This window comes from Priapulus caudatus, unplaced genomic scaffold (genome assembly GCF_000485595.1).
Source record: "Priapulus caudatus unplaced genomic scaffold, Priapulus_caudatus-5.0.1 Scaffold5118, whole genome shotgun sequence".
NCBI classification, from domain to species: Eukaryota; Metazoa; Priapulida; class Priapulimorpha; order Priapulimorphida; family Priapulidae; genus Priapulus; species Priapulus caudatus.
In genome coordinates, this window is record NW_014582179.1 from 1 (window position 1) to 8481 (window position 8481).

The 8481-nt window shown below is 44.1% G+C and overlaps 1 long non-coding RNA gene across 1 annotated transcript; it reads right to left on the reverse strand.

Annotated features, from left to right (window-relative positions):
- Positions 1-485: 485 nt before the first annotated feature.
- LOC106819918 lies at positions 486-1367 on the reverse strand. Its single transcript, XR_001395519.1, has 2 exons — positions 1239-1367; positions 486-853 (listed from the first exon to the last, which is right to left on the reverse strand). It is a non-coding gene; the product is annotated as an uncharacterized LOC106819918 (long non-coding RNA).
- Positions 1368-8481: the final 7114 nt, after the last annotated feature.

Sequence of the window (8481 nt, forward strand, 5' to 3'; positions counted from 1 at the left end):
CCCCTACCTAGTCATACCCCGACATATGTATACCCCCCCCCCCCCCCCTAACCCTATAATGCATCCGCTCGCGTGCGCTCGCGTGAGTGCTACCGCATGACGTGCGTGCGTGCGTGCGTGCGTGCGTGCGTGCGTGCGTGCGTGAAACTTATACTGCTGTCATTGGTGTTAGTATTGAGTAAGTCATTATTATATCATTGTTTTTGCTACTTAGATAATAACATTGTTTATGCTGTTTAGATACCATTGTCTCCTACATTGTATTTGCATTACTCCTTGCGTTTATATCTGCTTGTTTATTCCTTTCATAGTCCATTGTCTATTGACAGTAGAATTAATTTTATTCAAAAATCATATAAAAACAACAAAAATTTGACAATCAAACTTTTTTTTTATCTTTCAAAAGATTTGCAACTTAAGCACAAAAAAGAGTATCAAATAAATTTATGTGCATGTTTGGTGAGAAGATTGAAACTAACAAAGGATTAGATAGTTAGAAATGATTTTTATTGTAGAGATTATTATTAATTGACATTAAACATTTTGCCCAGAAAGCATAATTGCAGTACAACAAGCTAGTGAGCATGAATGCATGGAGTACAAACTCTTCTTGAATAATGTGATTGCCATATCATACTTAAAATAATTATTGAGAAATATATTATTATTATATTTAATATTAATTAACATCACTGGGTAATTGTAGCATTCTCCAGAACATATATATTAAAGTTGTTATGTTGTCCGACACCAGATGGCAGGCCGATATCACATGCTTGTATTATTGAGCGGTGATGCACTCTAACCCTTCAGCGGCCTGTCCACACATACTCCCCGGCAATTTTCATCCGTCCTGAAAATAAATCGTATATACAGGTAACAAGTTGACAACCAGGTTTAAATTACTCGCATATCCAATTAAAAACTGCTAATTACACGTCAACTAATTGCGCTTATCTACAGTAATATGTATAATGCTGTGATATAGTATAAATTGTGAATGTACAAAATACTGTTTCCTGACATTAAAGAGACAACACATCCAGCAAACACAACGCCACGACACTGAGCAAATCGGAATCTATTCGTTATTGAATCATCGGCTGTCATGGTTTAGAAACGCTTGCGTGACCCTTACGTGACCTTTGCGTGACCTGACGTCACGTAGCGTCATGAACATATCAATTGTAGATGTGTTTGTGTTAGTATGTGTGCTAGTGGTTGCCTAGTGTACTTACTTGCATACGGTGCCTGGTCCACACCGCGTAAAAAAGCATGGGTTTATGTGGCATGGAGGTTTAGGGTCACACGTGTGACCGCAGCAGCCAACCTCTCTGTGAAACAAGTGAGCATTCCTAGTGTTAGTGACAGTTATCGTGTCTGCGTTTTCATGTCGATTTAATATTGCCTGTATTATTATCACGTTGCTAAATACGCTATTATTTATTGGTTCCTGGTCTAGCTTACTTCCCTACAACTATGAATATCTTCTCTTGTCTCCCTTCTATGCTGCTTGCTATCAGTATAAGTGTGAGCATGGTCTATGTTATATATCACCATGTATACTAAATCCGCGGGGAGACATGGGCCTGAACAATTTATACACACACACGCACGACGCACAGACGACACGCACGCACACAACACACACACAACACACACACACACATCCACAATATATATATATATAGTATATATATTTATCATGCGTGCGTGCGTGCGTGCGGTGCATGCGTGCGTGGCGTGGTGCGTGTGCATGTACGAGCGTGCGTGTCGTGGAAGCACCTGGTTGTTTATGATCTGGGTTCCACCTCGTTATATATATATAGGGCGGGCTGTGACAGCTGTGAGTGGCTGACTGTGACATAGTTTACCCGCTGCGCACATCCCCTTCCCCCATCATCCTTACATCCTGACAACACCCGGATGCGGGAACTTATCAAGTCTGTCGTGCAGGTAATATATTAGATCATGTTTCATAGAGAGCATGAATAGCAGTGTGTTGTCAATGGCGGTCGTGTTGTTGTCGTCGTCGTTATCGTGTCAACGCCGCAGGCCACACTACAAACCAGCACATCCGCAATCGACAAACGTATAGTTAATGGGTCGTATATGCAGTCACGCGTCGCCGCAGAATTTCTGAGAAATAGCGGAGATTAAGCTCTGTATATATCTAATAGCTCTGTCTATAAGTTAGATAGGTGTGAGCACGTGAGGAGCACGTGATCGACATTCTGTGGTCGTCCCGGACAGAGACTACGGCGCTAGCATGCTGACACACACGCGCACAAATTACCAGCATATTGTTGAATTCTTGGGAAATCGCGGAGTAAACGGAAGCTTTCTATGAAACTGTTGCGGTGGGTGGGTGTATGATTGCGCTCATACGAGAGATTTATTAGTTTCCTGGGACAGTGAGATTGCTATCTATGTTGTCCAGAATACGATGCAGGTAATAAAATTACCTTGCATTTCCTAGCATTGACCTCAAGTCACAGCGCTCTCTCAGCCAACTTTTCCCGGGAGCAGTTTCCTCGCCCGTCCCCTGCTCACCCCTGGACCTCACTAGCTAAACGCCACGAAGCTTTTAAATCAGCAGCTTGTGTGACCAAGGGTCCATTGTTTCTTATGTATAAAACAACACGTGTTTTGTTGCAGTTCATTGGCACTGATTTTGCAGGAATTGCGGTTTTTTTCCATAACATTTTTTTAGCCAAATTCAGGGCATACGTTTTCCCACATCCATCGCACAAGGTTAGAAAAGATTTGCAGACTTGCATAGGTTATAACCTGCTCTAAGTCATATATAGTCACAGGGTTCTCAAAGAGCACTTATAGCCTGGCGGCCCACCTCTAAATATCATAGGCCGCTATGCCTGACAATTAGACTAAAAAATCCTAAAACTAGGCACCGTAAAGCAGCCCGCCACTGCATAATGAAAGCTTGGAGAACCCTGAGTCATTGACGTGTGCTACGCTTCCAAATATGATGCTGTATAATATAACGCGTGCGTGGCCGGGCCAACAGCGTGCGTGCCCCGTGCGCGGTCTGCTCGTGCGCTGCTTGCATGTGTGCCGTCGCGTGCGGTGCGTGCTCGCTGCGCGAGGCGTTGCCCGTTGCTTGCGGCGTGCGTGCGTGTCGTGCCGTGCGTGCGGGCCGTGCGGTGGCTGTGCAGCAGCGCGGGGTGTACATTTACTACTAAGTGCAAAACAAATAAATAATAGAAGCTAAATCACATAATTTAAAATTAATTTTTTATCATTGCTTAATGTACACATTGTTGTTTCATCCCGCATTACCTATCTCAAAACTATGTGACATAATAATAATATTTAATGAATTATTGAAATATCAAGTTGTCTATTTTTTTGGAATATTGCACGTCAAGAACTTCTATGCATAAGTTTGAGGGATTTACCCCATGGATGCTTACCCGTCGAATGTCGCATAATCCAAATGATTCAGCCTCTAACGATAGCCTCGCTCGGTGTAGAAGACGTGTCGCACCGCGTATTGCAATATCGTTGCTTACGTTATCCAAGCCACCACGAGCGGGCAGACGCCGAGCTTGCTCCCATCATCCATCAGATCTGGTGTACTCAGCGATCAGATCGAGATACCGGCGGAACACACGTCGCCCAAACAACAAGTGTTGTGCATTCGCCCTGAAATAATTTAGTCATTAGTCATTACTGCGGTGGAGTATGTAATCGCTTGGTTATGTGAATGTCAGACATCGTCTGACAATGTATTTCACTGATTCACCCCCACCCCCCCCCGTTCATGACCTCTTCGTCTAAGTTCCTCCCTCTCTCTCCTCAGTATATAAACTACACTCACGATAGTAAGAATTCTTGCTGATCTGTAACTGTTATAGTCAGCTGATAACCAACTAAAAAATATGTAATACTATGAACATATCACACTAAAGGAGACATTGTATATCCCAGTTCGGGGTGATACTAGACGGTCCTTAACGTCGCTGTCGATGAAAAGCCTCGTAACTTGATAGGACGTTTAGACAATATGCTGCCCGACAATTGGATTGTGTTTTTAGTTTCTGGTATTTCCCAAACATGCACGTCACCGAAGTACACTGCCCTAATCAAATGACTTTCTGGTCATGATGTTTCGCACTCGGACATTAGGACGTCACGGCGTTTGAACGTGACGTATGGTGGCCTGTTACGCCTCGGGTCGCCATCCCGTGACGAAGGGAAAGTCGAGGTGTATATTTCTGTTCATACTGGTTACACGCCAGGTTGTTCCGGCGAGGCCACACCCGTAGTGCTGATGTACACGGTCCCGTTACATCGTGCTGCAGTGCTCTGCGACTGATCTTAGGTTCACACGTGTAACCACAGCAGTCGTCCTCTCTGTGAACCAAGTGAGCATTCATGCGTGTTACCAACAACTGCTTATATGCTGTCATGACTTTCAGATTCATTAAAGGTCAGCAAACGTTGGCTCTGTCATTGCTTGCTCCCCTTATGTTTGAAACATCGCGGGACAGCAGTAGAAGCTTTAGAACTTACAGTCGATCTGACATGTCTGTGTTTAACCCTTTTAACTGCAGGTGGCAGCACATGTAGTTAGGGTCTTGATTGTAGCACACATTGCTATAACGTCTTACGGCTTGCTAGTATCTCATATTACCTCTAATCTTTTATCACTATGACAATAAGCAAAGAAACCGTGTACATGTGTAGAGGGTTTTGTTGTAGTTCTATTATCAGTGTGTAGGATGTTAGTTGTTAGTAATGGACGCTAGGTGGAGCTGCACGTGCCTGCATACTGTCGTCTCTGGATTGCAGTAGTTGATTTGTAGGCACCGGTCGGGGTTGTAGCATGCGCAGATGGGGCCTGCAACAGCCAGAACAAGAAATATTACATCTATACACAATCATTATCATATAACGGCCCCCTTCACGGTCCCTTCCCCACGTCCGGTATTTCGTAATATTATCATTCTTCTCTATCTATCCCCTCAGACAGAGTATCTTTCTTCGCCTGTATGTGAGTTGGTGGCTTGCTCAGTTAACACTATGCTTGTCTGGCAGCTAGGACATGTTAATATAGTACATTTTTATTCCGACACGGACAGTGAGAATAGGTTTATATAATTTATAGTGTTGTAGGTGAGATTTGGCATTGGGTAACTTACGTCTGGGTTTGCCTTCAGCTGCACCTAGAAACACAAACAACGTTTGACGTTAGCAAACAGGGATGTACAGCGGTTCGTATGAATGCCTGTCTAGTTTCTACTGCTATAATTACATCTAACTATATAACTACTGCTAGAATTTGTTTCCATACATGGTGACGGTGTATGAATACATCTGAGTTAAGTAACTATATACAGTGCGACCTCGTTTATCCGTCCACGTCGGGACAGCCACCATGCATCCGGATATGCGATTTGGCCGGATATGCAATTTATGCTCAAACACAGAATTTCTATGCAGTTCAGTAGGGTTTATGCATGGGATAATGTATTTACTCCGTTGCTATGATTCATTTTGTAATAAAACTGTCGTGTTTTAATGGGTTTATAGAAATGGAAATAAAACTGAAATTAAAAACAGAAATGGTGAGATTCTAGTTTGAGCATGCGACCCTAAGCATACGAGTGGAATGAGCATGATGCATGATATCATATCAATAATCCCTGTGTGTGTTTGTGTGTGCTGTGTGTGCTGCGTGCGTTTGTCGCGTGCGTGGCGTGCGTGCGTGCGCTGCGTAGAAGCGCGCGCGGTGTGTGTGTGTGTGGCGTGTGCGGTGCGTGTGCGTGTGTGTGTGTGTGTGTGCGTGTGTGTTGTGTGTGCGTGCGTCGTGTGTGCGTGCGTGTGCGCGCGCGTGCTGTGTGTGCTGTGTGTGTGCGTGTGCGTGTTGCGTGTGGCGTGTGCGCTGTGGCGTGTGCGTGTGCGTGTGCGTGTGCCGTGTCCGTGTGCGTGTGCGTGGTGCCGTGTGCTGTGGCGTGTGCGCGCGCGGTGCGTGCGTGCGTGGTGCGTGCGTGCGCGCGTGTGTGCAGTGTATAATATATAGATATATATAACTGAATATATAACTTACCCAGTACAACGAGTAAGAGTGCATAGAGTGATGAGAAAGGAGAGTTGGCTGCTTCATCGTTGGAATGTAGATGAATATCTCACGCAGATGCACAGTCAGTCTATCCAGAAGTCGCCGTATCGCTTGTCGCACCGTAAACGATAAAGGCAGCTAGATTTAACCGATCTACGTATGTACGTGCGTGCGTGTGTGTGTGTGTGTGTGTGCGTGCGTGCCGAGTGTTACGAGCCGTGCGTGTCGTGGAAGCCACCTGGTTGTTTATGATCTGGGTTCCACCCGCGTTATATATATATAGGGCGGCGCTGGTGACAGCTGTGAGTGGCTGACTGTGACAGTCAGTTTACCCGCCTGCGCCGCACATCCCTTAACCCCCCATCATCCTCACATCCCTGAACACATCGCGATAATAATCATAATAGTAATACTCACACGCCGACGCGGGAACTTATCCCCAGGCCCAAGTCTGTCGTGCATGGTAATATATTAGATCATGGTTTCATAGAGAGCATGAATAGCAAGTGCTGTTGTCAACTGGCGGTCGTGTTGTTGTTCGTCGTCGTGTATGTGCAAACGCCGCGGGCTCACACTACAGACCACACATCTCCGCAAACGACAAAGGCTGCGTATCTTGATGGGACGTATATGCAGTCACGCCGTCCGCCGCAGAATTTTGAGAAATAGCCGGAGATTAAGCTCTGTATATATCTAATAGCTCTGTCTATAAGGTTAGATCAGGTGTGAGCCACGTGAGAGCCCACGTGATCGACATTCTGTGGTCCGTCCCGGCACCAGAGACTACGGTCGCCTAGCATGCTGAAACACACGCGCACCAAATTACGCGAAGCATATTGTTGAAGTTCATGAGAAAGCCGCGGAGTAAACGGAAGCTTTCTATGAAACTCCTGCGGCGCGTAGGTGGGGTGGGGATTTATTAGTTCCCTGTGGCAGTGCCGGTGATTATCCACTAATGTTGTCTAGAACAGCGATGCAAGTGATTAACGAGTCGTTACACGATTTTCTAACTGACTTCTCAATCAAAACGCTCTCACAGGCACACTTTCCCGGGGAACCATCGGGCCGCTGAACGGCAATTTATACAGCGCTCGCACCGCACGCGACGCACGCACGCACGACCCACACACACACACACACACCAACACACACACACAAGCGCGCACAACACACACAGCGCACAGAGGCCGCACGACCAGCAACACACATATATCATAAAGTATATATCATATATATAAGATAAGTATGACGCGTGAGTGTGCGTGCGTGCGTGCGTGCGTGCGTGCGTGCGTGCGTGCGTGCGTGCGTGCGTGAAACTCATACTGCTGTCATTGGTGTTGGTATTGAATAAGTAATTATTATATCATTGTTTTTGCTACTTAGATAATAACATTGTTTATGCTGTTTAGATAATACCATTGTCTCCTACATTGTATTTGCATTAATCCTTGCGTTTATCTCTGCATGTTTATTCCTTTCATAGTCCATTGTCTATTGACAGTAGAATTAATTTTATACAAAAATCAAATAAAAACCGAAAAAATAGATAATCAAATCTTTGTTTATTCCTTTCAAAAAAATTTGCAACTTAAACACAAAACAAGATTATCAAATTAATGTATGTGCATGTTTAGTGAGAAGATTGGAACTAACAAAGGATTAGATAGTTAGAAATGATTTTTATTGTAGAGATTATTATTAATTGACATTAAACATTTTGCCCAGAAAGCATAATTGCAGTAGGCTAGTGAGCATGAATGCATGTGATGTGATTGCCATATCATACTTAAAATAATTATTGAGAAAATATATTACCATTATTATACTTAATATTAATTAACATCACTGGGTAATAGTAGCATTCTCCAGAACATATATATTAAAGTTGTTATGTTGTCCGACACCAGATGGCAGGCCGATATCACATGCTTGTATTATTGAGCGGTGATGCACTCTAACCCTTCAGCGGCCTGTCCACACATACTGCCCGGCAATTTTTATCCGTCCTGAAAATAAATGTCGTACACATGTAACAAGTTGACAACCAGGTTTAAATTACTCGCATATCCAATTAAAAACTGCTAATTACACGTGAACTTCAACAGTTATTGCGCTTATCTACAGTAATATGTATAATGCTGTGATATAGTATAAATTGTGAATGTACAAAATACTGTTTACTGACAATCAAAGAGACAACACATCGCCACAACACTGAGCAAATCGGAATCTATTCGCTATTGAATTATCGGCTGTCATGGTTTAGAAACGCTTGCGTGACCCTTACGTGACCTTTGCGTGACCTGACGTCACGTAGCGGCATGAACATATCATTTGAAGATGTGTTTGTTTTAGTATGTGTGCTAGTGGTAGCCTAGTGTACTTACTTGCATACG